The sequence below is a fragment of the Marmota monax genome, unplaced genomic scaffold (assembly GCF_021218885.2).
Source record: "Marmota monax isolate L192 unplaced genomic scaffold, Marmota_monax_Labrador192_F-V1.1 WCK01_AAM20220418_F8-fsc01841, whole genome shotgun sequence".
Lineage (NCBI taxonomy): Eukaryota > Metazoa > Chordata > Mammalia > Rodentia > Sciuridae > Marmota > Marmota monax.
Genome location: NW_026692758.1, coordinates 13,640 through 21,476, shown reverse-complemented (window position 1 = coordinate 21,476; position 7,837 = coordinate 13,640). Strand labels below are relative to the sequence as shown.

Here is a 7,837-nt window from a genome sequence, read left to right as displayed (position 1 = left end):
TGGACTCAATGCTGTGCCTGTGTGCCATGGTCCTGTCCCCTCTGCTCTGTGATGCTGAGTGATGTGCTGTTGACAAGTGTGTCACACTGGGTCCATCTTTCTTCTGTTGATGGACAGACTGGGAATGAATACACACAAGTCCCTGGGGATGCTGACTTTCATGCCTTCTGACTGTGTGGCTGGGAAAGCAAGTGCTGGGGCACAAGGAGGCTGATGTGGAATGTGATGTGGAATATGAGAGTCAGCTTTCCATTGCTGTAACACAATGCCTGAGGAAGGGTTTATATTGTCTGACAGTTTAAAAGGGTTTCCATCCAAGGCTGCTTTGCGGCCTGTGGTGAGACAACATATCATGGAGGAGCCTGTGGCAGAGAAAACTTCACAACTCATGTCTGGGATGCAAGAGAGAAAAGGGAAGAAACAGGTCCCTTCAAGTACACACCTCGGTGACTTGAATGAAACCTCCCACTAGGCCTGACCTCCTGAGTTCCACCACCTTGCAGAAGCACCATCTGGGGACTGGCCTTTAACACGTGGACCTGTGGGGCACTCTGTCCTCCAGGCAGTCCTGCTGGGATCCATTCCTCTTGCTGCATGAGACACACCTACACTAAACAATTATTCTTGTTTCTATGAAACCCAGATCCCACCAGTGCCCTTTCTGGTGAGGCAGGCTCAGGGCCTATGGGGTTGCCCGATCTTCACCCTGTGGGGAAAGCATGAGGGCTGCCACTTCAGGAGTGAGTTGAATGTAAAGGGCGGGACAGAGCCACTGACATTTCCTGTTTCACTTGCCATCCCCATGGCTACCCCAGTGTCTGTCTCAGCCAGAGCCTTTCCTGCCTCCTGGATGGCATGGCCTCCCCCAGCCTCTTCACCCATCTGGTCTAGGCCACAGGGGACTCCAGGCCTTGGAAACAGCAGGAAAGGGCACAGAGCTCTCGGAGCACATGGGGGGCAGAAGGGTGGCCCTCCTCTCTGGAATCTCCCTCCAACCCTGACTGTGCCCCAGTGACCTGCCCCAAAGCCCAGGAGCAGCTTGGGATGGCCTGGGAAGGTGGGGCTCTGCCCTCAGGAGGACTTGCTGTGGGAGTCTGGCATAGGAGGAGAAGGGAAGAAATGTGGGGAGTCCAGGAGGGGACTGAAGAGACCCTGGAAGCTCAACACTGCAGGTCTAGGCTGCTCATGGCCACTGGATGTGCAGGGAACATGGACAGCACCTCAGTGAGGGGCCCAAGGTCAGTAGCCTGGGGACACTTGGGAGTCCCGGCAGGGTCATAGGCACAGGAGAAGAACTTTTGTATTCCTGGGGCTCAAGAATCTGCAGTCCCTGCTGATTGACTGGGGTATTGGCCAACATCAGAACTAAGACAACATAAAAAGGAAAAATGAATTTAATCACAATTTGGCCAAACAGTGGAAGAAGCTGACCTGCATCTGCCTGTCCCACAAACACTGCCACCTACAGGAAGGAAGCCTTGGGACACAGATGGGTAGGCCCTGGGGACCCTACTAAGGAGCATGGTCAGTTCCCTCCAGCCCTAGTTTTCTTCCTGAGCCAGGACTTTGGCCTGGTAAATGCTTCCATCCTGGTCAAGGAAGGCTAGCCTGCAGGGAGCTGGGACACGGCAGGAAATGGCAGGGACTGAGAAAAAAGTAACTAGGAGCTTTTCTTTGAAATTTTCTGATTTTAATTGGGCGATGTCACTGTCCTCCATCTTGTCCATCCCACAGTCTTGAGGGATGTCGGGCTCCATGTCATCTGGCCCTTTATTGAGGGTTGATGCTGAGATCCCCTCAAGGGCACCCAAAACTTGACAGTGAAAAAGCCAACCTGCAAAGATGTCCACTGGCTCCACCTAGTGGAGGACATGGGAACCCTGCTCCAAAGCCTTGACAACACCTGGTTTGGGCCATCTTCATTTTGACAATTCCCGCATCTCTGAATAATTTTTTCTGAAGACATTACTGATTGTCCACCAAATGGTCTGAGCCCATGTCACCAGGATGGACTTTTCCCGTCATTTAGACTGATCTAAATGATCTTTTTAAAGGGGAAGTGACAGACTGTTAAGAGTCAGTGTCAAAAGATCAAATTTTAGCCAAATTTGAACAACAAAACAGGCTTAGAGCGGTTCCCAGGCTAAGATTTTACCTGAGTCTTAAGCACCTGCCTGTGTGGGAGGCCATCCTCACATGTGATCTACCTCCCTGGCTGGGTGAGAGGCACTTAGACACATCTTTGTCTCCAGAGCTTTCCCCACCCTTCTCAAGTCAGAGGGCTTGTCTGTGTGGAGGTGTGTCTGGCCACAACCCCTGAAGACCCAATCGTCGCACCTGACCTTGAGACACTGCCCCCCTTAATCTTCACTGGATGGGATTTTCCCCAGAATTTTTTGTTCCCCAATAAAAGTCCACTCCCTGGTGTGTTCTTTCTCTCTCGCTGGCCTCTTCAGTAAACCTCGCTACTCTAATAGGTAGCTTGAGGCTGGAGGTAGGGAGAAGCTGTCCTGGAGCTGGTTTAAAGGTAACTAGAGCCTGTCTCTTTAATTCAAACTCCCTTTTGGATTTGCCTCGTAGCTGAACCTTCATTTATGAAGCCTGTGCTGGCCAAGGGCTAAATGCCTGCGGTCTGCCAGGTACAGCACCGGGAGGGCTTGCAGAGAAGGAGCGGCCCTGGTCAGCATCTGCCCTCCTGCTCAGCCCCAGGCTCCAGGCTCCCTGGCTGCAGTCACTGTCCTGTGCAAGTTCCCAGGACCCCCTTTCACAGCATGGGACTCTACTTCTCTCCAGGGCTCTGTGGGTGTCCACCAAGAAGGTCACTGAGGAAGTCCGTGAGGACATGGGGCTCATAGCAGGTGCTCAGACCCACCTCCCATCTCATTCCCCATCCTCCCAACCCTGGGTGCATGGAGAACTTTGCCATCTGAGCCCCCACACTCTCCTCATTCACCCTTGGGCTACCCGCACCTGAATGCAATGCCAAAACCTAGACACTTTCTCTAATGGTAGATGCTCTATGCTCACATCCTCTCCCTCTTCCCCTCCAATCCTAACTGCCTCTCTCCCCCTGCAAAAGAAGGCTCAGTCCCACGCCTTGAGCTCCTGCACCTCCTGTGCCTCATCCTCTCCCTTAAAAGTGTGGATCCTGCAGTTCTAGTTGGGAGTCCATCTGTGATCAGGAACAGGCTCCTGGAGGCCCCAGATGTGGGGTCAATGAGGCATCAGCACAGTGACCCAGTGACCGTGGCTACAAACTCACACTCAGGGTCTTTGGGAAAACATTTTATCTGCAATTAAATCCTATCTTTATTGTGTTACAAAAAAGCACACGTCATAGGGGAAGGTGGAGAAGGTGAGAGCAGGAGGAAGCGATGGCCTGCATGGAGACGCACAGGAGACCTCAGCCCTGGAGCCAGACCGGCATCTCTGTGGTCTGTGAGCAGGGAGATGGAGGCCAGCAGAAGCAGCCAAAACCTTGAGCACTCTGCTGTTGAAGCTGATCAGGAGGCACTTGGTAGACGCTTCTACTCCACCTCTGACCAGGGCTGCATTGGCCTTCGCCTCCTTTCCACGTGGCAGGGCTGAGCAAGGCCATTATCTTAGAGGGCAGGGGACATCTGCAGTCCGGATTTTCCAAAAGAGCCAAGGCTGCCTTTCCATGTGAAGATGGCTTATGATTTTATTTACCTTTCACTACAGCCACTTCTTCCCTGGAAGGGGAGAAGTAAGAACCTCTCAGTGTCATCCCTCAAGCCATGGGGATCAGATCTTTTTTCTAGTTATGGTCCCCCCATCAGTCTGTCCCTTTCATCTATGGACTAGACTCATCATCTCAGGCCTGGTCAGGAGCACAATCTGCAGCCACATTTCCAGCCAAAGACAAAAACTACCCCAGCCCCCACTGTCCTCTAAAGACTCAGGAGACTCCCAGAACCTGCCAGAAGCTCACTCCAGAAGAGAGCTCAGAACTCACCCCACAGTGTGCATGAGTCTGCCATTGAGTGTGGTCACTGGGACAAAACATCCATAGAGCCTGGTGCAGTGGTCATACATATAATGCCAGCTACCAGGAGACTGAGGCAGGAGGATCACATGTTTGAGGCCAGATTGGAGGATTTCCTGAGATCCTGTGTTGAAATTTAAAAAAAAAAAAAAAAAGTCTGGCAGAGTGCCCCTGGGTTCTGTACCCAGTATCACAAACCAACAAATGCATGCATGTTCTTTAAACATCCACACACTGATGTGCCAAGAGCCAGCATTAGGATCCAGGATGATCCCAGACCTGCCTGTGGAGGAAGCGAGTACCCATCAGCACCACGCCTGTCCCTGCCTCAGCACGCCTGGTCCTGCTGCCTGTCCACTGTCAGCTGAGCTTGGCTCAGGTGTGTCTAGGATGGGGTTGCCCTAGTCTTTATCTTGGCATTTGTTTTGTCTTGACCTGGCTCAGCTCAGCCTGGACTTGGTCTGGGCTTTTAGTCTTGTATGGACCCTTGGCCTTGTGACTTATCCTACTCTGTTTACACAGACTTCTGTGTGCTCCTAGATTTAACTTCAGTCTAGGTATGTCCAAGTCTCTGAACGAGCCCACCAACCCATGGGGCTCCCTTGGGGACAGCTGCTTGGTAAAGCACCTGTCATCTCACTGGAACAGTCAGGCAGAACAGCCTCATAGCCATAGGACAGGACTTGGCCTCTCCTTAACCGGCCCCTGTCTGCATCCTTCCCTGGAGGGTGCTGCTAGTACCACACAGAGCATGGGCCCGGGGGCAGATGGGCCTGGGTTCTGGTACCTGCTCTGCCCCTCATTGCTTGGGTTCCACTGACAAAGTCACATCAATCCCCTGAGCACCTTTGCCGTTTGGAAACTGAGGGGATCACTGCTCCCTTACAGACTTGAGGCAGGTGGTCCATGACATCAGGTGTGTCGAGCATCCTGCTGGACTCAGGGCAGGAAAAAAGCTCTCAACTTAGGAAAGCTCTTTACTCCCCAGTTTTATCCCAGGATGGAGCCAGAAGCTCTTCCTACCCTTGTGCCTTTTCAAGTCGGACCGGACCTATGAAGTTCCTTCTCAGTGCCCCTCAGTTCCTGCTCCCACACAGCCGACTTGCTCTGTGCTCACATCCTCTCCCTGTTCCCCTCCAATCCTACTGCCTCTCTCCCCCTGCAAAAGGAGGCTCAGTCCCACGCCTTGAGCTGGGTGCTGGGGCAGAGGCCAGTCCTGCAGCTCAAGAGAGGGCCCTGCTTGTTCTGGAGGGTGATGGTGCCAGCTCTGTGGCTGTGCCCTTCTTGAGGGTGGCCTGCAGGCCTGGCCAGGGCACTGCTGAGGGATGTAGCCTTGCACAAGAATGCTCCAGGGCTACTGGAAGAGAGCTGCAGAGAGTGGCAGGCAGCAGTGTCGGGATCTAGAGGCAAGGGCAAGTGGCCAGGGCAGAGGCCTGTGTGGGAAAGGCTGCTATATACCATCTAGTAGACAAGTAGACCTTCCCCCAAAGACCCAGCTAATGAATGTACACATCGTCTTCCACAGACACATACCTATGGACCAAGGTCAAAACTTCAGAACCAGAACTGTGCAGGGTGGGGGGTGCCTTGTCCTGAGTCCATCTGACAGCTGGGTCTGTTCCTACTCCCTGTGGCCTTCTGTGCAGTTGCACCATGTTCCTGCCCACTCTGTCCAGCTTCTCAGCTCCTTCACCTTCACTCTTCATCACACGGAGTTTCCTCCCTTGGTCTGAAAAAGAATTTTCTTATCACACTGCCCATTTCATGGGCTCATCCTGCCTTACTGGATAAACACTTCCTCCTGCCCCTTTCAAGTGTTTTACAAGAAGTGGACAAGTGAGCCAGAGTTCCTTCTGCATTATTGAGCCCAAGGCATGTGAGCTTGAGGCTGGGTTGTGGGCTGGTCCAGTTATGAACTTACTTTCCATTACTTCCTACTGGCTTCTTGGCCTGTCGTTTATTTGGAAATATCCATTTCAACTCATCCTCAGTGACACTTGATTTTAAGAATTGTCTTTGCTGATCAGAGGGTGGCTTTGCTTTTATTTATGTTTCTGAGTGCCAGAAAGGTGGATGCATTTGCCCAACCTCTGAGCTTTCAGTGAATTCTTTTTCTCCTGAAAGTTCCTGTTGGTTGCTCCGAATGAAGGTATATATGGTTTTCTTAAACTCTAACTTCAGGTTCAGAGGAGCCCTGCAGAGCCCAAGCCAAGCTGTCATCTTTGGTTTGGGTTCTTCTAGAGGGAAGCAGTGGTGGAGGCTCCAGGAGAAGAGTCATTTGGAGGGAACAGAGGGCCAGGAGAAGCCTGGGGAGGGAGAGCAGCCCTGGAAGCTGGATGGAAGCAGGGGAGACAGCAAGGGGGTATTAGCCTTCACAGCTGGGCTCTAGGACAGAGCTGGCCCTGTGGCCCCAAACCCTGCCAGCTCTGCTGCATCCTCCCTCAATGCCATGTGCATGGGAACATGTGTGTAGAAGTCATGCTCGGCCATGGCAGGGCTCACGCTTGGACATTTCAGCCCACCCTATGCTGCTAGGACCAGACTCTGGGCCTCCTGTTCCCTGCTGTTCTCACGGCTTACGACCTGGTGATCTCTCCACCAAGTCTTGCTATCACCCATGCTCAGGATTCACCTGAGTCCTGTTCAGTTGCAAACATGGCGCTTCTCTACTCCAGGTCCCTTCCTGGCCATGCAGAGTACGGGTCCCATGAGGCATCTACAAAAGGAAAATCGGCAATCACCACCTGTTGCAGGCTGGTTTGCTGTTTTGTTCATTGTCTCAATTTAATGATGAGATGGAGAAAAGGTTAATAATGCAGGAATGTTTATGTCTGTAGCTATTCCACTATGAATAGCTACAAAAGATATGAACAAGAGATATGAACAATAGCTACAAAAGTGTGTGGAACTACACTTCCAGTACTCAACACTAGCATCCATTCAACCAAGAACACACCTTTGCCCTACACAAAGTAATGCAATGCACATGAATGTTCTGCTGGTTTCGTTTTTGTCTTATGTATAAATGAAATTATCAACCAACATTCTTGTCAGAACTACACTCAACTATAGGCCAGTGAACACCACAAGCAAATTCTCTCTTGAATCAGACAGCAGTGAAAGCATTTGCTATGAGATTGATCTCGTCTATGGTGGTTCTGAGGCAACCATCAGCTGGCTACAGATACAAAAGACCAGCCACAACTGAAGCATTTAGTGAAAAGCCCTTGATCTATGGAATTTACAATCAAGAGAGGTTTATTTTAAGATGACTTGTGAAGTGTGTGTCACATCCTCTGTACCAGTGAAGTTAATAATGAGTCCAAAAGTGCTCTTCAGAAAGCCTTCTGATCGACATCCAATGGAACCACAGGTAGGGTGCAGGGAGGGGCCCACTGGTGACCTCTGAAGTCCCAGGAGGGCTACAGGGCATGGCACACCACTGGGTGAGGCCCAGGACAAAGCAGGGCCCAGGCCCACCCCACTCAGATCCTTTCCCCACTCACCTGCTAGGCCTGGAGCTCTTCTTCCTCTCCTCAGTGCTGCTCCTCCCACTGGGTATAGAGCAGAACATGGCGAGTATGTCCCCAAATTGCTGAAACTCAAGATGGGGAAGAAGAACCCATTGTCAATCCCCAGGAAGAAACAGACAGGACAGCCAGATGTCTCCAGGAATCATCGCAAGCTGGGGACATGAAGGTCACCTACACATTTAGAGCAGCCAGGCTCCACACGATAGACAGCCAAGAAAGTCAAAATCCCAGTATCTCAAGAGACCAAAAAAACCACATAAAAAGCTCTACAAAAAACAAGAAAAAAGTATATACTCAA

At 51.5% G+C, this 7,837-nt stretch overlaps 1 long non-coding RNA gene across 1 annotated transcript; it reads right to left on the bottom strand.

Annotated features, from left to right (window-relative positions):
- Window positions 1-3,284: 3,284 nt before the first annotated feature.
- On the bottom strand, window positions 3,285-7,609 carry LOC124094164 (uncharacterized). Its single transcript, XR_006852151.2, has 5 exons — window positions 7,513-7,609; window positions 6,639-6,722; window positions 5,540-5,735; window positions 3,977-4,130; window positions 3,285-3,713 (listed from the first exon to the last, which is right to left on the bottom strand). It is a non-coding gene; the product is annotated as an uncharacterized LOC124094164 (long non-coding RNA).
- Between the last annotated feature and the right edge of the window lie 228 nt (window positions 7,610-7,837).